This window comes from Panthera uncia, chromosome X (genome assembly GCF_023721935.1).
Source record: "Panthera uncia isolate 11264 chromosome X, Puncia_PCG_1.0, whole genome shotgun sequence".
NCBI lineage: Eukaryota > Metazoa > Chordata > Mammalia > Carnivora > Felidae > Panthera > Panthera uncia.
In genome coordinates, this window is record NC_064817.1 from 91,600,423 (window position 1) to 91,622,715 (window position 22,293).

A 22,293-nucleotide genomic window follows, 5' to 3' on the forward strand; every position below is an offset into this window, starting at 1 on the left:
ATCGTGACCTGAGCCGAAGTCGGACGCTTAACCGACTGAGCCACCCAGGCGCCCCTATCACCTAGTTTTATCTTCTGCCTTTCCCCCAGGGAACTGTAGGGGACGCTTCCTGTAATACTGAATTTCAAACACCTAAAAGAGCACCTATCGTTTTACCATCACCCAATTAATGAGGGTTATCTGCCCTGCTTCCTTACTTCCTGCTTTCTCTGCGAGGAGCATCCACCTAGTCTTAAAACTAAAGCTCAGAGAATCTCCAAGTCCAGTGGCAGAAAGCATTATTGCCAACCTTCAGCACCTAGCCCTGTCCTTCCCAGCATCTAAGAGCAGCCCCCCAGCCGTTTATTTATCGTTGTTTCATAAATACTTTTCCTTTCGTTGGCAGTATTTATTCGTAAGGTTCAACCCAGTGAGAACGCAAGGACCAGGCAGCGTTAGCCCTTCAGGAACTAAGGCTCTGGAACCTGGAAAGGAAAAAAAAAAAAAAATCCCATGTGATAATCATTAATGACGTTTGTCAAATATTGCAATTCTCTTTGCCTTCTGAGCTCACACGGTAGAGTTGTACCCTTCTGGACCCTTCTGGTTGGGTAGCGCTGTGTGACCAGCTCTGGCTAATAAATTGCGAGCAGGAGAGACTGTGGCTAAGCACTTCATGAATTCATCAATTAGAGCTCTCTTTCTCTTTGCCACGACGACAGGCAGGGCTCCAGAGAGTGACTGTTCCGTCCTCCTGGGTCCTAAGAAAAGACAGCATGGAACAGATCCCCAGCTTACCCTTGAGGAACATGCAGCACCGGTAAGAATGAGACCTTGTTTCAAAGAATGAAACCTTGTTTCAAGCCACTGAAATTTTGCCTTTGTTACTGCAACATAACTTAAACCATCCTGATGGTTTCTTTCATGCAGTCACTCCAGAAGCAACTTTGCTTGCAAGTTTAAGTGGAACTAAATTCTGTTGTCTATGAACAATATAGCATGACCATAGGTAAAAGGTACCTGTGGGGATTTGAGTTTTTGAAAGTCGGATGTGACGTGAAAATTTCGTTCTGCCCTATAGCTTATTAAATGACATCCTGCCTACGTAGCTTTCACCTAGAAATATATCTGGCGGGGTGTCTGGGTGGCTCAGTCAGTTAAGTATCTGACTCTTTTTTTTTTTTAATGTTTTTATTTACTTTTGAGACAGAGAGAGACAGAGCATGAGCGGGGGAGGAGCAGAGAGAGAGGGAGACACAGAATCCGAAGCGGGCTCCAGGCACTGAGCTGTCAGCACGGAGCCTGATGCGGGGCTGGAACTCCCGGACTGTGAGATCATGACCTGAGCCGAAGCCGGACGCTTAACCGACTGAGCCACCTGGGTGCCCCCATGTATCTGACTCTTGATTGACGCTTGGGTCCTGACCTCACGGTTTGTGAGTTCGAGCCCCGCATCAGGCTCTGCGCTGACAGATTAATTGAAGTATAAATTTAACTTAAGCACTCCACATAAAAGGGAGAGATTTGCCAGACTGGATTAAAAAAACAAGACCCAACTAGATGCTATCTATAAGAGATATACTTTAAATGTAAAGACACAGATAAACTGAAAGTAAAAGGATAGAAAAAAGATACAACATGCAAAAAGTAAGCTTTACTGCTTCTGAAAAAGAAGCAGAAATTTACCCTGGCAAATATTCGAAGATGTATAATGAGAGAGAGAGAGAGAGAGAGAGAGAGAGAGAGAGAAAATGTTCAAGCAAAGCAGAGGGTTTTTTTCCCTTTTCAAACATTAAAGCATCGTCTTATATATTTGCTATTTAAATGCAGGCGTTTTGCATCTTTAAAGAAGAAAAATGTCTGGAGCCTTTGGAGAAAAAATGATCATACAGAAGAACCTCAGAAAACAACAATATTTAGAGCTCAAAGAGGACTTGAAAATCATCTAATCCAACATTTCCAAACGATATAGAAATACTTCCTATGGTATGTGAATGCCTTTGGATGGCACTTAAAACCATTTTAATAGTTATGAATTTAATAAGTTTTATTAAGAAATACTATAGGGGCTGGGGCACCTGGGTGGCTCAGTCGGTTAAGTGTCTGACTCCTGCTCAGGTCATGATCTCACGGTGTGTGAGTTCGAGCCCCACGTCGGGCCCTGCTTCAGATCCTCTCTGTCTCCCCCTCTCTCTGCCCCTCCCCGACTTGCTCTGTCTCTCTCTTTCAAAAACATGTAAACCTTAACAAAAATAAATACTATAGGGGCACCTGGGTTGTTCAATCAGTTCAGCATCTGACTCTTGATTTTGGCTCAGGTCACGGTCTCGTGGTTCAGGAGATCGATCCCCATATTGGGCTCAGTGTGCTGACAGCATGGAACCTGCTTGGGAGTCTCTCTCTCCCTCTCTGTCTTTCTCTCTCCCTCTCTCAAAATAAATAAATAGACATTAAAAAAAAAAAAAAGAAATACTCTACCTAGGGGTGTGTGGCTGGCTCAGTTGGTAGAGCTTCCAACTCTTGATCTCAGAGTCAGGAGTTCAAGCCCCACATCGGGCAGGTAGCCAAATAACTAATAAATAAATAAATAAATAAATAAATAAATAAAGAGAGAGAGATACAGAGAGGAAGAAAGAAAAGGAAGGAAGGAAGAAGGAAGGAAGGAAGGAAGAAAGAAAGAAAGAAAGAAAGAGAAAGAAAAAGAAAGAAAGAAAGAAAGAAAAGGGTATAACACATGACCCGAGCCGAAGTCGGACGCTTAAACGACTGAGCCCCCCGGGCGCCCCAGAGTGCGCTTTCCATTTGAGGAATTATGTTTTCGGCTCTGGAACATTTTCAGCCATTATGTCCTCACAGAGTTTTTTTCTGCCATCCCACCATCCATTCCGTTCTCCTGGAATTTATGAGACAAATAGTAGAAACCCCTGTCCTATCCACATCTCTTTAATTGATCCTTCATGTATTTTTAATCCCTGTCCCTCCGTGCCATGGCTTGGGTTGATTTTTTTTTTCAGAAATATTTGCAAATTCATTAATTCTTTCTTCAACTCTGTCGAGTTGAGAGCACTTTTTATTTCGGTGAATAATGAAAGGAATGCGATCCCTCCAAGCCCTTAGGCTCAAGCCTGGATCCAGCCGTACATCTTCCAAGAAGTACTTGTTTCTTTTCCGTAGAGCAGCTGCCTTCTCCTGAACAGAGAAGCTAGAAGGGGCCTCAGGTGCACGTATTATTTTATGCTTTTATTCTATTTGTGGTCCTCAGTGATACCATATTATTTCTTATTCCAGCTATGTCCTTTCGGTTTCTCTTTGGTTGTCTCTTCTAAATCACAACTTTGTGCTTGGAGCACACAGGTCGTCAAAACATGAGCTCACTTATAACATCCCAGCCAGACGTCTCTTTCCAGAAGCATTTGTATTTAACAGGGATTATTAAAGAATACATGCCTTCAGGGGCGCCTGAGTGGCTCAGTCGGTTAAGTGTCCCACTCTCAGTTTCAGCTTGGGTCATGATCTCAGGGTTCGTGAGCTCAAGCCCCGCGTCGGGCTCTGCACTGACAGTGCGGAGCCTGCTTGGAATTCTCTCTCTCACCTTCTCTCTCTCTCTGCCCCTCCCCCACTCACATGCATGCATGTGCTCTCTCTCTCTCTCTCTCAAAATAAATAAACTTAAAAAATTTTTTAAAAAGAAGCAATGCCTTCAGGAATATAAGTGAATAAGTTCATAACAGTGGCTCTTAAAGCAGTATGGCTTGTGGTTACGGATTTAGAAGAAGGGTCTCTATGGGGTTCCTTATACCATATGACATAAACAACAACCCTCCTTCAAGGGTGGACGCTCCTTTCAACTGGGTTCTTCCATCTATATGAGACTCACTTGAACTCCACTCCATACGATATGGAACTTGAAACACCTTCTAACGATTTCTGTCAATTTTGGGTGTGATCATTCTCATGGTTCCCTTTCACTTCAGGACTCTTACACCCATGTGTGCTGTCCATCTCGTGAACTGTTCTGACTCAGACCGGGAAAAAAAGTATTTTGTGTTATTTCTTATTTACGCAACCAGACACAACAAAAATGTATTGACGTAAAAAAAACCCCGTAGAGACTCGGTAAGAAGGTTTACGTTGAATTAAGGAAACTGTTTTCAAATTGGACGTTAGATGCCTGGGTTTAAAAGTCTTTCACACGCACACAAACGAGTGGAAGTGACGCTGGGGAAATCTGCATAAGATCGATGTCAATATCTTGGTTGTGATATCGTACCAGAGCTTTGCGAACTTGGTTATTGGGGAAAATTGGGCAAAGTACACGAGGGATCTCTCTGTATTATTTTTTACAATTACCCATGAACCTGTAATTATCTCAGTTTTTTAAAAGGAAGGGGTAAAAAAGGAGCACCTGGCTGGCTCAGTCGTTAGAGCATGTAGCTCTTGATCTCGGGTTTGTGAGTTCTAGCCTCACATTGGGTGTAGAGAATACTTAAAAATAAAATATTTACCAAAAAAAAAAAAAAAAAAAAGAAGGAGGGGCACTCAGGTGGCTCAGTCGGTTAAGCGTCTGACTCTTGACTTCTGCCCAGGTCACGATCTCACGGCTCGTGAGTTCCAGCCTCACTCTTGGCTCTGCGCTGCCAGTGTGGAGCCTGCTTGGGATCCTCTGTCCCTCTCTTTCCCCCTCCCCCCACCTCTCGAAAATAAATAAATGAACATTTTTTTAAAAAGAGAGGGAAAAGAATCACACAACTTTGCCACTGAGGATTTTCGTTTCTGCTCATTCACCCCGTCCCCCTCCATGGTACCCAAAAGTCTGCCACTTTGATGGCATCTCACTTTTTCCCTCTGTTCCTCTCATTTTCAGAGTCACAAGAGGAAGAAAAACAACTAACCAAAGCAAACACTTTCATTCCTAGCACCTTGCAAATGATTTTTACTGAGAAGCCTTATTCCCAAGAATTCTGATGCCAGCTGCTGATACCATACAGGTTTTACCTCCCCAAGTGAGAATATTTACTGTTTCCCTAGAAGGTCTTGATGAAGAGCTTGACTTCTAAGCAGGCTGTTAACTGGGTTTGCAACACGTTGATTCTGTGGGTGCTGCTGAGGGGCCGTATTAGCGTTTCTGCCTTCATGGCGTTTGCGTGACCAGGAAAACAGGTGGGGTCATGTAGGAAAGGTCGAATGATTCCTTGGCCCCTCGTGTGGTTCCGGGGATCCTTAGAGAAGCTGGAGTTGGAGAGAAAGAATGAAGCAAGGGTTGGGAAATGAAGGGAGAGGAGTGTTCTTTGGAAGGAGGCAAGAGGGATCCACAGTTTATACGAAGAGGGTAAGTGAAGACATTTGTCTGTAGCAAATAGTTCACGCAGTCCTAGAACGGAGGGTGAGAGAAGTTAGCGCCCTGGAATGTTTCTTTGGGAGGCATGGGCCCCAGATAGTAAGGATTAACCCCTTCATGATGTTAATGATTGACACCTCCATGATGTTTGCCCCGTGCCACACAGATGATCTCCCACGCCTTTTACATATCTCAGCTGGTTTAATCTTAGTAACAATAAGGTGAGTGAGCACTGGGGCGAGTACTAGCATTTTCCCAATATTCATGTTGGGAAACAGAAGCACAGGAAGGTTAGGCAACTGAACTGAGGTCACACAGCCAGTAAACCTTAAGTAACCAACCTCTAGATTATATATTTTTAATTCTATCTTCTTTTTTTTTCCAGTTTATTTATTTAGAGAGAGACAGAAACAGTGCGAGTGGAGGAAGGGCAGAGAGAGAGAGAGAGAGAGAGAGAGAGAGAATCCCAAGCAGGCTCCATGCTGCCAGCGCAAAGCCGGACATGGGGCTCAAACTCATGAACCGTGAGATCATGACCTGAGCCAAAACCAAGACTGAGCCACCTGGGCTGCCCGACTGTCTTCTTTTTCTTCTAGATTTTAGCCCTGGATCTGCCACTTGATAGTTACGAGTCTTAACAAAAAAAAATAGTTATGAGTATTTTGGTAGGTTGCTAACCTTCTCTGAATTGGTGTTTCTTCAATAGTAAAATATATTTTAACAAGGATTAAATAAGGTCCGGCAGGTAACTTATCATTTTTTTCTTTCCCATTGCTGTCCTTTCCATCACTGATGGTTGAAAGGAGATTGTTAGATGTGATCCACATCTTGCCTCCGAGAGGCCCTTTAAAATGAAGCCTGTCTGCAAATTGGGAGGAAGGACTTTAACCCCAAACTAGGACATGCCAAGGTGAGTCACAGAAATGTTCCCATCAGTCTAATCAGCGACTGCACATTAAATCGAGCTTAGAATAAATTGCTGAAAATAGAGGATTCTGTATTACACTTGGTGTTACTTACAACTTGCCTTTACGGGATGCTCTAAAAATCTTGCGAAAGGTATATTTTTTTCAAGAGCCATAGAAATACGAAATGACAAGGCTCACTCGTTAGTTACGAAATGCAAGACAAAGCAGCAACCAGCCACCATTTTTGCCTATCAGATTAAAGCTAAAACTCTGGCAGTTCCCTATTACGAGCGTACTGATATGCTGTGTGACCTCTTTGGTGAGCAATTTTCCAGTATCTATCAACATTTTTAATGCACGCCCCCTCCAGCTATCCCAGTCCTAGAACTGTACCTTGCAACAATGCTTACCCACTTGACCAAAGATGCATATACAAGGCTCTGCGCCGTGTCGTTTGTGTTTGCAAAAAAAAAGTAGCTACTGCTAGGAATCTCTGCTCTGCTTTCCTAACAGGCATCCCTACAGCTAAATGTCTCTGCTTTAGTAACTAAAACAACAACAACAACAACAAAATGCTTTCTATCCAATGGACTTGTCTGTAGCTTTTCAAATAAAGTGCTGAGTAATTTCAGTGGCTCTATGATTGTTTTCATAAACCCGAGAAGAGTCACCAGAGGTGTTATGATACCATATAAATGTCAAGAGGTGATTGAAAGGAACCCGTTTTAGTGTTTAATCATTGCTCGCTCTCATTTCGAGGCTATTTTTCCTACCCTGAGGGTTTAGCAGAATCAGGTCTTGTTTTCCAAACAGATTTTTCTCTCTAAACTTTCTTGTGTTTCTCTAAACTCCGAGTGTCCTTCATCTCGTACCTGATGGGCTTAGTCATTGTCAAATTCCTCCAGTATTGAAAAAAAAAAAAAAAAAGAAGAAGGAAAAAAAAAAAACTGGGATGGCTTTGGGGAAGTGGTGTTTTGCATCTCAGTGAAAATAGTGACCCGTCAAGCCACTCAGGCAATTAACATGTAGGAAGGAGAGATGGCCAGTGAAAGAGTGGATGATGTTTTGAAACAAACAAACAAACAAACAAACAAAAAACTCCAGCATGGTCCTCTAGGGAAGAAATAAAAAATGTTTTATGCAGCCCTCTAAAATGCTCAATTAAGTTTATTTAGCAACTTTTTCCTAATGATGGCGTAACCGCTCAGAGTAGACATAACATTGCTTTATCCTGGATATTTACAATTGTATCTCAGAGCCCATTTGTCCTTGAGAGAGTAGCAATCAGCAAAGCAGACGATGAAACTATAAATCTATGGAATCGCTTTGCCGCATATCAGTGTCTCAACGTTATCGTGGTGAAATGAGTTCTTTTACCCAACACTATTGAATACGCCTCACAATCGCCATTTTTCAGTGGTTTAATCTACACTGTGAGTTGACTTGAAATTTTTTTTCCCCCCTGAAGCTCGGGCTATAAATAACACATCACAAAAGGACAAAGCTGAAGAATGAAAAAGGTTGGAACAGATTTTATTTTAAATCTTTCAATTTGTGTATTTCTAAAGTGAGCTCATGTATTCGCAATTCTTCCCTAGCCACTGTTTGTGCATCCGTGCTCAAGAGGGGGAAAGAAAGACTGTGACCGTATTTAACTCCGAAAAGCAATAAAAATCAGCGCTTTGTTCTACCGGCAACTCTTTCTTTCAGGCATCAGAACATAAATATGTCGCGTGTTGCTACCGTGCTGGGGAACAGGATCCCCACAATTTACTTAAGAACTTGAGGCTATCGTAACTTTTTGCACCCGAGAATGTGTCGGATAAGATGGGATGCAAGTTTTAAATGCCTTTAAAACTAGGCCCTTTCCTTCTGTCTAACCAAAATGAAGCAGTCCTCTCCCCCATCACCAAAGGCACACGCTTGTTAAAAGACAAACTGAGGCATATTCACATTTTTAAGGTTATTTGAGCAGGAATCCATTCACCTAGGGCTGTGCCAAACTGTTAGCGGTTAGGAGTATAAATGAACCAAAGAGCTCGGTCACCCGATGCACAGCCAGCCAATAAAAACGGACACCGAGGTGGCACCTGGGGGACTCAGTCCGTTAAGCGTCCGACTCTTGGTTCGCACTCAGGTCGTGATCTCTCGGTTTCAGGAGTTTGAGCCCCTCATCCGGCTCTACGCTGATAGCGTGGAGGCGGTTTGGGATTCTCCGTCTCACCTCCCCCACTCGTGTTGTCTCTGTCTCTCTCAAAAGAAATAAATAAACAAACAAATGAAAACGAAACAAAACAAAAACCGGACACTGAGCTTTTGCAGTGAGGAAAGAAAGGGTATTTATTGGTGTGGCACTCCCCTGCCCAGGAGAATGCGGAGCTAATGATCCAAAGTCCCAAACTCCCTGATGGCTCACAAGTGAGGGCTTTTGAGGGCCAAATTTGGGGCAGGGGGGGGTCCCCTGAGGAGATGGATGTGGTTGACTGGAGGCCTATAAGATCATACTAGCAGGAGCTCTGGCGCCATCTTGTCTGGTCCCCAGAAGGTCTCTTCAATCTCAGGAGACTTGGAATCTGAAAACATATCCTTACTTGTAAGCTAGTGGGGTTGCGTATCTCCAGGTTCTTTGGCTAGTCCAGCTGTGCCTGCAGGGGATAAGACCTCCAGCGTTCATGCTTTCCTTTGAAGTGACAAGATGGCTGCCTGCTTCAGGAGCACTGGCCAACAGGAAGCCAGGGGAGAGACTTATCCTGGGAATGTGAGGAAGCAAAACGAGACATTACTCGACTGGCTATAGCTTCAAGCCTAGTTAGCTGTTTGTGATAAGTTGTCCCTTTGCGTTTTGACTTGATAACTTTGAGGCATTCACTGGCTTGGATTTTGGTTTGCTTAAGTAGACTGCCCTGGCATGAGAAACACCTCAGTCTAATGGCCACCTTGTTTCATTAATGTAGCCCGCCTTGGATTTACGCTTTAACGTTCCAGACCTTTTCCATTAAATCAAACCCATGCTAACTGATGTAGCCAAATAGTATGAATTGCTTTGAAACTACAACACCATTCCGCTCTTTATCCGGGTAACCCGCCGTCCTGCATCTTTATAAACGTCACAAAAGTTGGAGGTGGCAAGTTTCAAATTGGCGGAAATTTGGGATTTAGTGAGTCACTAGGCATCACACGCCATTTCCTTACTAAGCAGACATGGAAGAAGCAGAGAATTTTGTCTATTCATCAGATGTGTGTTTTATTATTGGCCTCACCCAGAGCAGGAACATCCAGAGCGGGAAACTGGCACTTAATCACATTTAACAAGAGGAGATTGAAGTTCTGGAAATTCTCGTTTGGCTACTTATCTGGATACTGTGTAAATCGCATAAAATGCTTCCTTTTTGAGCTTGGAAAATAAAATTTCATCTTTGTGTTCTAACACAGTGAACACTTAATTCCATTAACGATAATTATGCTGCAGTTGAATTGCTTATTTGTCTATCACGGCTCGTTATTATAAGTTATACTCTATTAATTTGGGGGGAAAAAACAGACTCCATATTTGTAGGCATATGGATCCACAACACCAAAGCTTTTTTTTTTTTTTTTTTTTTTTTTTTTTTTACAAGAAAGACGAATAAACAATTGAAGGAACTATAGGGTCAGGATAAGGGTAAGGAACTGTAATTTTACCTGGATCCTATACTCACTTGTGGAAAATGCTATTTTGTTTTCATCAGTGACACGTGAGGAACGACGGCTGAAGCAATTTCCCTCTTATTACCATCTTAGTGCCCACGTAAATCTGTCACTTTCAGTGCCTGAGAGCTGGTGAAGTTCAGCTTCAGACAGTAATTTTCAGAGGCCTAAAAAGCACCGAGAAAAATGAATCTGTTATTTTGGTAATCCATCTGCAAGCTCAAATGCAGCGTAATACCACTTTTGAAAATGTTCTCTTGCAGATAGGAATTGACAGTGTAGCTGTGTTTTAGATTAGCAGTCTTTGTGTGTGTGTGTATATGTACACGTGGGGTGGGGAGTGACTTTAAGGACACGTCATTTGCAAATACTTCCCCAGTAGCACGGTACCATCGGATCGGTATACAGCGGAAGTGAACATAGGAATTGGGGCCTATGAAGGGGAGCAGAATTTGCCACCCCAAATCATGCCTCTTTGACACGGGATTGTTTTTGCCTGGTGCTTTTGCAGAAGGAGCAGACTCAGGAGAAGCTCTGAAAACCTGGCAAAAGTTACCCTTTTATAACAGAAACGTAAATATTTGTAAATATTTTTTGCAATTTCATTTTCTTCTCAAGTTTACCATCTTAATGGTTTTTTATGTGTGTTTTTTCATCATGACAAGTGTACCCTTTAATCCCCATCCCTTATTTCTCCCATCCCCCAAACCCACCTCCCATTTGGTAACCATCAGTTGGTTCTCTCTAGCTAAAGGTCTGTTTCTTGGATTCTCTCTCTCTCTCTCTCTCTCTCTCTCTCTGTTTTCCTTTGCTCGCTTTTCTTTCTTAAAAACCACATAAGAGTGAAATCATATGGTATTTGTCTTTCTCTGACTTATTTCACTTAGCATTGTACTCTCTAGCTCTATCCATGTTGTTGCGAATAGCAAGATTTCATTCTATTTTGTGGCTGAGTTTACTCCATATGCATGCCACATCTTTATGCAATTCATCTGTCGATGGCCATGGGGCTGTTTCCATAGTTTGGCTATTATAAATAATGTCGCAATAAACATAGGGCTGATTCCTTTGAATTAGTGTTTTTGTATTTGGGGGGCAAATGCCCAGGAATGCCATCACTGCATCGTAAGGCAGTTCTACTTTTAATTCCGTGAGGAACCTCCACACTATTTTCCACAATGGCCGCACCGGTTTTCATTCCCCCCCAACAGCGCACGAGGGTTCCTTTTTCTCCACATCTTCACCAACACTTGTTGTTTCTTGTGTTTTTGGCTTTAGCTAGTCTGAAAGGTGTGAGGTGATATCTCATTGGAGTTTTCATTTGCATTTCCCCGATGATGAGTGATGTTGAGTATCTTTTCATGTGTCTGTTGGCCATCTGGATGTCTTTGGAGAGACGTCTGTTCATGTCTTCTGCCCACTTTTTTAATTTCTTTTTTAATGTTTATTTATTTTTGAGAGAGACAGAAAGCGAGCTGGGGAGGGGCAGAGAGAGAGAGGGAGACACAGAATCCAAAGCAGGCTCCTGGCTCTGAGCTGTCAGCACAGAGCCCGACATGGGGCTTGAACTCACGAACCGAGAGATCATTGACCCGAGCTGAAGTCGGACGCTCAACCAGCTGAGCCACCCAGGCGCCCCTCTGCCCATTTTTTAAATTGGATTATTATTATTTTTTTGGTGTCGGTGTATCAGTTCTTTATATATTTTAGATACTAACCCTTTATCAGATATGTAATTTGCAAATATCTTCTCCCATTCAGTTGATTACCTCTTAGTTTTGTTGATTATTTCCTTCACCATGCAGAAACGTTTTATTTTGATGTAGTCCCAATAGTTTATATCTGTTTGTATTCCCCTTGCCTCAGGAAGCATATCTAGAAAAATGTTGCTACGGCCAATGTCAGAGAGATTACTACCTGTGCTCTCTTTGAGGACTTTTATAGTTTCATGTCTCACATTTAGGTCTTTAATCCATTTTGAGTTTATGTTTGTGTATGCTAAAAGAAAGTGGTCTAGCTTTACTCTTTTGCATGTGGTTGTCTCGTTTTCCCAACACCATTTGTTGAAGAGACTAGACTGCCTTTTGCCCATTCCTCTTTGACAAAGAGTAATTGACCGGATAAATGTGGGTTTATTTCTAGGTTTTCTGTTCTAGTCCATTGATCTGTGTGTCTCTTTTTATGTCAGCGCCGATACTCTTTTAATTATTACCACGTTGTAATATAAATTGAAATCTGGAATTGTGATACCTCTAGGGTATTTTTCTTTTTTTCTTTCTCAAGATCGCTGTGACTGTTTGAGGTCTTTTGTGCTTCCAAACAAATTTTAGGATTATCTGTTCTAGTTCTATGAGAAATGCTGTTGGCATTTTGATAGGGATTGCATTCAATCTGTAAATTTCTTTGGGTAGTTGTGGACATTTTCACAATATTTGTTCTTCCAATTCCTGAGCATGGAATGTCTTTCCATTTCTTCATGTGTTCTTGAATGTCTTTCATCAGGGTTTTATAGTTTTTAGAGTACCTCTTTGTTTAAGTTTATTCCCGAGTATTTTATTGTTGTTGTTGTTGTTTTTAACAACTGATAACCAATTTATTAAAAAAGTTTAAGCATCCGCAATGATGACTTCAGTGTCGACTCCTGGCTCAATACTGATGGAAGTAATCTGCTTAACAATCTCAGAAGGACTGTGCCAGCCAGTGAGTCACTTGTGGATCCTCATCTGAGAATGATCCCAAGCCTTAGAACCTTCACCGCAAAGAGTTTTACTTGTAGAGATTCTCAGTCTTTTTTAAAAAATGTTTATTTATTTTCGAGAGACACAGAGAGAGAAAGAGAGCAAGTAGGGGGGGGGGAGAGGGGCAGAAAGAGAGGGAGACACAGAATCAGGAGGAGGCTCCAGGCTCTGAGCTGTCAGCACAGACCCTGACGCGGGGCTCGAACCCATGAACTGTGAGGTCACGACCTGAGCCGAAGTCGGACGCTCAGCCGACCGAGCCACCCCGGCACCCCTGATTCTCAGAGTCTTGGTAAACATCCGGACTGGTCCTTTCACTTTGAGATTCTTCTCCTTTGCCCTCTGGTCAAGTCAGCATGTACCTTCTCCAAAGATTTTACATTGAGGCTGGTTAGAGTAATTCTCATTCTGTGAATCGCCCCCTCGGGTTCCATGGGTGTCTTCCCGGTGTCTTTAAAAGCCATGGCTATGACCAACTTGCTGCTCAGCAAAAGCAAAAAGTGGGGAGTCGGGAGCAGGAGTGGGGTGTCCAGAGATCTACTCTAGCTGTAACTGCACCTTCCTCAAAGAACGGATTATGTTATTGTTTACGGTGCAACTGTAAATGAAATTTTTCTCTTAATTTCACTTTCTGTCCCCTCATTATTAGCGTCTAGGAATGCAACAGATTCCTGTACGTTGACTGTGTATCCTGCGACTTTACTGAACTCATTTATCAGTTCGAGTAATCAGTCCCGGTCTTGGCGTTTTCTATACGTAGTATTATGTCATCTGCGAGTGGTGAGGATTTTGTTTCTTCCTTGCCATTTTGTCTGCCTTTTATCTCTTTATGTTGTCTAATCGCTGTTGCTAGGACTCCCCGTGCAGTGTTGAGACACAGTGATGGGAGTGGTAAGAGACTTCTTTATTTCTTCTTTGATTTCTTGATTGGCTGAGAAATGTGTATTTGTAAAGGAAATCTCCACTTGTAAGGGTGTCCCCCTCTCTGTACTGGGAAGAGAAGGATGACCAAATCTCTAAAAATTCTTATCAATGGAGAAGGCAGTGATTTGTGTCTGTGTAACAACCATACCCTCCTTTACTTTACCCTCTTTACCTGGCAACCTCCCATAACTGGCGCCCCGCCCCATTATCTTCCTTTGTCTTTAGACGGAGGTAGACTTAAAATGGCGGCCTGGGGGCGCCTGGGTGTCTCAGTCGGTGAAGCGTAAGGCTTCGGCTCGGGTCACGATCTCGCGGTCCGTGAGTTCGAGCCCCGCGTCGGGCTCTGTGCGGACCGCTCAGAGCCTGGAGCCTGCTTCCGATTCTGTGTCTCCCTCTCTCTCTGCCCCTCCCCCGCTCGCGCTCTGTCTCTTAATAATAAATAAACGTTAAAAAAATTAAAAGAAAAGATGGTGGCTTGGGCCGTTTTAGGACGTTATTCAGGTTTCCTGGGTATCTGCCAAGTATATAGGAGGTATACATGTTATTAAACATCTTTTTTTTTTTTTTAAATGTGTATTTATTTTTGAGAGAGAGAGAGGGCATGCAAGTGGGGGTTGGGGGGGTGGTACAGAGAGAAAGAGGGAGACAAAGAATCCCAAGCAGGCTCTACGCTGTCACAGGAAGCAAACAAGGTCACAGAAGCCAGAAGTTTGCCAGGGGAGTATCGAGCCTCGGGCGTCTGGCTGGCCCCTTTTATCTTGTTTTTACTAGCTTTTCTTCTCAGTAAGGAAGAATTACCTACTCTAGTTACCACCCGATAGGGAGATGTAAAGAATCCTGCCAGCAATAGACCCCTCTGTAGGAGTAGAGACATGGGAAATAACACAAGTTAATATTGCATAAGCATTATCACATCCACGTGCTGTAAGGTAATAGAACAATCTGGACCGACTTACAAAGTCTGGACAGAATGTCCCATACATCGATACCTTAAAATGGAAGAAAGAACAATGAAAACGTCTCTTACCTCCTCGAGAGACATATAGATGCACCGTGGTTGTTGCTTGTATATCTCCTGAGAGACTTAATTTCAAAAGTGTCTGTTCGTATTTCCAAGAGTCAGAAGATATGTGAATTGAGTTGTCAAAAAAAAAAACTCAAAAGGGTCAGCCTCTTCAGTTGCCATGTCAGCTTTCTAGAGACATCCTAAGAAGGGAAGGGTCCTCAAAGAGAATGTCCTCATGTTACCCTTAGAATCTACATTTGTAATTGGTCATTGTTTTTCATTGTTTGAGTATATTCATATGTGTTTACTATGTATCTGACGTATCTGTTAAGGCATATGTGGTTCTGCTGAGGGTTTCGTTCTCCTCAACTAACATGTGTTCACATTTCTCGGAAGATCCGGTCCCTATGTTCTCCTTTCAGACATCCACGCACAAGGTTGAGCGTTGGTTTGGAATGAGTTGCCCCAAGATGTGCCACTTTGGCCTGCAGATTGTTTCAAACTGAAAACAGTTCAGGCCCAAAAGAGAGCAGTCACCATAGACAATGGCATTACGATGTGAACCGAGGTTGGCAGACAAGAATTGAGCCGAGTCTGTTTGTTAAAATTCCTCTCTGTGTCTCACTGCTTCTTTTTCTTTTTAAATGCTTATTTATTTTGAGAGAGAGTGAGTGGGGGCGGGGGGGGGGGAGGCAGAGAGAGAGAGAGGGAGAGATTCCCAAGCGGGCCCTGCCCCGTCAGCCCAGAGCCCGACACAGGGCTCCATTCCATGAACTGTGAGGTCATGATCTCGGCCGAAATCAAGAGTCCGACGCTCAACTGACTGAGCCACCCAGGTGCTCCTGTGTCTCATTGTTTCTGTGTGGCCTAGCAATCCTCTGTTTACCCAGAATTTACTCTTTTTCATCTTCCTGTAAATTGCTTTCCTTCCCTTTGAAGTCCCAGACCCCTAACCCCTTCTTAGTTCCGGATGACATACCTCATTTTATCTGACTATCTTTGGAACCATTCATGTTTATGTGGATTCCCCATAGTTAAGTAATTAATTTTCTGTTGCTCTATCCCATGCCAGTTCTTAGACCAGCCAGAAGAACCTTGAACATTACAGAAGAGTTTTTCTTCCCAACGCAAGCATATATCAAAGGGATAAGAATGATGGCAGGAGGGTCATGGTTGGGGATGGTTCAGTAGGTAGAGCATGTGACTCTTTTTTTTTTTTTTAAGTTTATTTATTTTGAGAGAGACAGAGACAGGGAGGGGAGGGGAGGGGCAGAGAGAGAGAGAGAATCCCAAGCAGGCTCCACACCATCGGCACAGAGCCCAATGCGGGGCTTGAACTCACAAAACCGTGAGATCATCGCCTGAGCTGAAACCGAGAGTTGGACGCTTAACCAACTGAGCCACCCAGGCGCCCCGAGCATGTGGCTCTTGATCTCTGAGTGGTGAGTTTGAGCCCATGTTGGGCACAGAATTTACTTTAAAAAAATGGAGGGAGGAAAATCTATGGAAATGTTTGGGTGAAAGGAAATATTTTCTTAAAGCATCAACACTGTCGACCGTATCACAGCTTCCTTTTTTTTTTTTTTTTTAATGTTTGTTTATTTATTTTGAAAGAGAGAGGGCATGAGCTGGGGAAGGGCAGAGTGAGAGGAAGAGAGAGAATCCCAAGCAGGCTCCGTGTTGTCAGCGCAGAGCCCAGCACGGGGCTCAGTCTCACCAGCTGTGAGATCGTGACCTGAGCCAAAATCAAGAGTCAGACACTTAATTGACTGAGCCACCCAAGTGCCCCTGCCACGTCACAAACTTCCAGCCATACTTGCTCGATGAGAGACTATGAGACGGGGTGAAGGCAGCCTGTTTTGCCAGAATCGCTCAAGACAAGTATCCGAAACTAGCAGAACCCTAGACAAATGTCTGGCAGTGATTGGGATCATTATGCTCTCATCATTATACCGAATCATCCCTGAATGCTGAGAGAAAACGGTCTCTACTATTAGATTGTTCTGAATGGCAGAGTTATTCCAGGTAGTTTGTGAATTGGCCATTACCAGAAATATTGTTTTGGCACACATAGTTTTAAATCCCAGTTCCCTTTTCCTTGAAAGAGAAAAAAAAAAAAAAGAGAGAGAGACCTGTCTAGTGCTCTTTTCTTCCCATTTAGGATGCGAAAGCTTTCGGACGGGCCGTAATGATGGGCTACAATCAAAATCGAATTCACGTAAGCATACACATAAAATCAAATAGACACACACCCTGCCTTTGGTGAGCAGAGACTTCATTCAAAAGGATCATCGAGAGGGGGAGAGGCAGCTATTGTCATAGGGAGAACACTGACCGTAAGATCTCCAAAGCATCCCTAGAGTTCAGTAAAAAGCTGCCTTTTACGGAGAGGTGTAAACAAAGCTGGAAAGAACGAGGTGCCGGGGAAGTGAGCCGAAAGGGGGGGCAGGATCACATTGTCGATCCAGCCTGCTTTCCAAGAGGGGCCCTTAAGGAGTTGCCGGAAACTGGCTCTGGATGAGGGTGGGCCAGATTTCAGAGGCCTCGGGGAAGGTTGGACTCTTACCAAGAGTTTGGTTGGGAAGTGTTTTGTTCCACATATCAGTAGAGACAAGCATTCGTCTGATTACTTATGAGGCAAAGAATACGGAACTCTGGAGGATCTTTGTCTTGACCTTGGCTTAGATACCCTAGCAGAGCATGTGTGAATCTTAACGTAAGTCATGTGGGAAAGGATGATTCTTTGCAAGAAGACATTTTCTGAAACGAAAGAGCAGTAGATTCCTCTGACCTCATGTTTTCCAGGAGTGTAGGGCTCGGGTAAAATTCAATGCTGTCTCTAACGTCTTTCACTGAAGGTCAAGGCATGAAGGTATAAAGGAGAGGACGGGAGTCTTTTGGTTTAACCGCGTGAAAAACACCAGGAGGTTTTAGTTGGTATGCGCCACCAATGTGACCTGTGGCAGGATGGGGGTGGGGATGGGGGATTTGGGGTCACGTTAGTAGAAGTCTATTAGGTGGGACGATCCACAGTCTACTGTGGAGATAGTGCTGGTCAAAATACATCCCGAGCAACATATTCAGCTCTGTCTATGCGTGTTGCAGTGTTTTTCGCAGATTATGAATTTAATTCTTCCCTTATCTCTTTCTAAAGTAAATAGGCCTACCTTAAAGTACTTCAAGGACTGTCGTATGAAAGTGGGATTATGGGTGTATCTGTAACGGGGCGAAACTTAGCACGTCGGGCTCCATATTGCTTCTACTTCCCTCGCTGCTGTGACCTATAGCTTAGAAGCTTCCGCTTCGCCCTGCAGGCAGGCGTATTAATCATCGAAGGAATTTTGCTTACAGCTAAGATTTATAAACACTGCTCTTCACCCCCAATCGACCTCTCCCGAGGAGATCAGGAAGTAGCCGAGTAGTCCCCATCCTAATTCCTCAAGATGGAGGAAAGATCGTAACTCAGGGAGGAGTTGAAAACTGTGCCCCGTAGTGTTAATGAAGTGGAAACTAGCAGAAAATGTAAAGCTTATTTTTTCAGAGAGCTATTCCCGCCCCCCCCCCCCAGTCAGCTACTGTGTCTTTTCAGACCCCACTAACAAACTCACTAGCTCTCTCTGTAGAAGCTTGGACTCAAGGTCAACTGATGCGGTTCCAGCCCTGTGAACCAGCAAGGGCTTACGTTCCTTACTCAAGATAACAAGCCCAAGTCTCCGTCCTGTTTATAACAGTGCTCAGGGCATGCCGATAGCCCCCTCTCCTCGTCCTAAAATAACCTCTTAGAGTCAGGGGCTGAATTTTGCCTCGTTCTGATGTTAAGTCTTCGCCCCAAAGTGAGCACGGCTTGGGTGTTTCATCAATTTTCGCTCAATGTGCAACTCCGTCTTTCCTCGGGAAAAATCGTAAGTTTGCCTGCCCTTTTCGCCAATAGGTATGTAATCCCGGCCCCTATGGTTATAAACAAAACCCAAAAACCCTGCGCTCTCTCCCGCTTCAGGGAGACACATTTGAGACCCGTTCTCCCACCTCCTCCTTTGGCTGCCCTCTCAAATAAACTCTTTGCTCGCTCCATGCTTGATGTCTCCGTGATTGGCTTTGCTGCACATCAGGCGGATGGACTTGGGTTCGATTACACATCTTTCATAGTTTCTGTGGGAGGAAGTCAAATCAATGCGCAAGAGTTATAGAAGGCAAATGCCTGCTCAACAAAAGGAAGACTGTTACCCTTTCCTTCTCCAAGGGACGTCCAGTCACTCAACGGATTCAGGCAGAAACTGAAGGCTCACCAAGCTTAGGTGTCGGAGGAGAAGTTCTTCTTTGGTTTTGCTTGTTTGTTTGTTTGTTTGTGTTTAGAGAAAGAGAGAGAGCAGGAGCAGGAGAGCGAGGCAGAGGGAGAGAGGGAGAGAATCTTACTAAGCAGGCCCCATGCCCAGTGTGGAGCCTGCGGTGGGGCTTGATCCCATGGCCCTGGGATCATGACCTGAGCTGAAATCAAGAGTCTGCCGTCCAACCAACTGAGCCACCAGTCATCCCAGAGGGGCTCTTCTTTGGATGAGAGGTTTGGTCTAATTTCTTAGTTTCCTTTCCAATTCCGTGATCCTGTGACTCTCCTAATTGACCACTTCGACCTAATTCTGATTTGTCTTTCGTGACGTATAAAAGCTGTGCTGTTCCTTCGTCACCCTTGATTTCTTTCTTCTCTGATTAAAACGCCCGTGCTTATTTCCATAGTGAAGAGCCCTCATTGTTGGTCAGTAGCACACTCACATTCACACACGGGCTGAAGCTGGGCTCTGAGCCCTCTTTGCCTGATTGAAATGTTTTATCTTCTACGCAAGGTAGAGGGTTCTTACCTGAGCGTCACAACCAAAAGTAACCATTTTCATGTCGGTCGTAGTTTCTCCTGTCAATCTTAGGGAAACACTGAGACAATTCGTGCCCAGGAACACTTCTATGATATGTATATTGTCGGGGAGGAAAACGGTAATTTTTCTTCTGTTCTTCTAAACTCTTAGACGGGGCCCTTAAACCACAAGAAAGAGCGGTGAGAGAAGAAAGAAGTTCGTTAACACAGATAGTTCATATATACATGGCAGACAGCCGGGAAAAAGAGATGGCTTAAAATGTGGCCTTAAATATCATCTTTATCAGAAAACATAAAAAGAACCTCAACAAAGCAATACAGGTATGAACGACTGAATAGAAGAGTGGACCAGTAAAGCAAACAAACAATTCACGGAAAAAAAGTAGAAATACCCAATCAACACATTAAAATATGTACAGGGTCATTAACAAGAGCCCAACAAGCCTCACTAGTTGAATGGAAACGTCATAGTCAAGAGCACCGGTGGACCGGCTGGGAGAACATTTAGCTTTCTATCAAAGCGAGCCAGCGGGGCGCCTGGGTGGCTCAGTCGGCTGAGCGTCCGACTTCGGCTCAGGTCATGACCTCTTGGTTCGTGAGTTCAAACCCCATGTCGGGCTCACTGCTGTCAGCACAGATCCTCTGTCCTTTTCTCTTTGCCCCTCCCTTGCTTGTGCTCTCTCAAAAAATAAGTAAAACGCTTAAAAAAAAAATAAATAAAAAGAGCTACACCCTTGAAGGAATTAGTGTCTTCAATCCCACCACCTTCGTGAAGCAATGCTGTCAGCTCGGTGGGGTTCTCGAGTCACAGAGATTCTTCGTCTACATTTCTAGGCTTGATTTACTGATGGCTGGTGTCCACTGAGCCGCTACTGATGTTCCGTCTTACTTCCAGCTACTTATAAGCAAAAGTGGATGTGGTTACTCCACTCCCTGGACAGAACTCAAGGTGGGCTTAATAGCTCTGGCCGATATGACCCTTCCTGAATCTTTTTACATTTCGGGGCTGTTGCCAATGTCCCAGGGGTCTGGTCTGCCACTTTGAAGACTACAGACTGGCAGATTAAATACGCCCCTCTTTGGAGTCCTGAACTATGGAAACAAATTTCAACTGGCAGTCAGACAGACTGAGCCACTCATGTAAATGTCTGTAGTAAGGGCCCATTCTCTGATGAGACCAAAGGGAATATAGCTGCTGAGCAAGCCTGCTCAGATGGCCTTCATCACCGGCCAGCTTCATCACTGGCCTGAACGTGGCAATATATCCATCCTAGACCAGTCCTGAATTAAAGGACTATATGCTTCTGGTGCCGAACTTGCAACCGCCCACAAGTTGACCCATTTGACTCACAGTAGGAGGACATGTTGCAAGAGTCTTTGCTCTTTCCTTCTTTGGACAAATTGACTGAATAGAATCTTGATTCCTCTTTTAAGGCTATCTGTGGTACTTCGTTACTGTCAACGCTTTTTCTGGTCATGGTGTTGCTGTTCCAATGCAATCCGAGAACTGCGGCCACCCAGTTAGGACCCTTATGTCAAAACTGTACCGTGTTCCCTTTTACAAACCATCTACAGTCTGACAGTCGTTTGCTTTTTGTCATAAAAGTCACTCAAAAATGGGCTGGTGGTCATGATATTTGATAGACGTCCATGTCCCTTTGCGTCTTCGAGCTGCTGACATCATGAAGAAGTGGAATGGATTTTAAAAAATAATCTAGGGCGCCTGGGTGACTCGGTAGGTTGAGCGTCTGACTTTGGCTCGGGTCACGATCTCGCGGTTTGTGGGTTCGAGCCCCGCATCGGGCTCTGTGCTGACAGCTCAGAGCCTGGAGCCTGCTTCAGATTCTGTCTCTCTCTCTCTCTCTCTCTCTCTCTCTCTCTCTCTCTGCCCAACCCCCCCTCCCACACTCTGTCTCTCTCTCCTTCAAAAAAAATAAATAAACGTTAAAAAAAATTTTTTTTAAAAATCTGCAAATTGTTTCTGCCTCTGCCTCTTATCTCTTTCTGGTCCATACCTTTTAGTAAGACAATTCGGTTGCAGAATGTGGCATAGGGACAGAAAACGTTTTCCTTCCTCTCTTCTAGGTTCTTCTGTCTAGTAATTATATTGATATAAAACAGATTAACAGGAGAAAAACAAATTTTAATTTCATACATATGGTAGACCCATAAAAATATGAGACCATAAGGCAGTCAGTCAAGCAACTGAGGCTTCTATAACACCCTGAGCTAAGGAAATAGGTAGGGATCTGATGAGATTTGGGGGTGATGGTGGGATTCAGAGCCAATGGCCAAGAAAGAGTTCTTGAAGATGGCTTTGGTGCAAAAAGGTGATTTTATTAAAGCAAGGGGACAGGACCCGTGGGCCCAAAGAGCTGCACTGGGGTTGTGAAGCGTGACTGCTTATATACTGTAGAGCTGGTGGAGGTAAAGTCAAGAGGAAGTTTCTAAAAGGGATTTCCATACGCCAAAGAGGGTTTACAGCATACTGGAGGCCTAGCTATTGTCAGGCTAAGGTTGTTTTTCCCTCTAGCAAAGCATTATCATTAAGATAGTAGGGAGTTCCTGGACATTAGGCTGTTGGTAAGATTGCCTTTTTCTTGTAATTTACTAAGATAGTTGCAAACCAATGGAGACCCAAGTCCTGCATGACTGTGATCTCTATCAGTGAACCATTTGTTTTCTGTCTTTTCCTTTGTTCTTGAGCAGCCAGGAGTGCCTGAGGAGTGTCACACATATCCCGCCTGGGGGCGAGGGGTGTTTGCGGGTGTCAGCTTGCCTTATGCTCCCTCATCAGATCTGGGGACACAAAGGGAAGGAGAACCACTCACAACAAGGTAAGAAGAGAT

At 43.9% G+C, this 22,293-nt stretch overlaps 1 pseudogene; it reads right to left on the minus strand.

The window, feature by feature from the left end:
• Window positions 1-12,518: 12,518 nt before the first annotated feature.
• Window positions 12,519-13,114, minus strand: LOC125932381 (40S ribosomal protein S20-like; annotated as a pseudogene).
• Window positions 13,115-22,293: the final 9,179 nt, after the last annotated feature.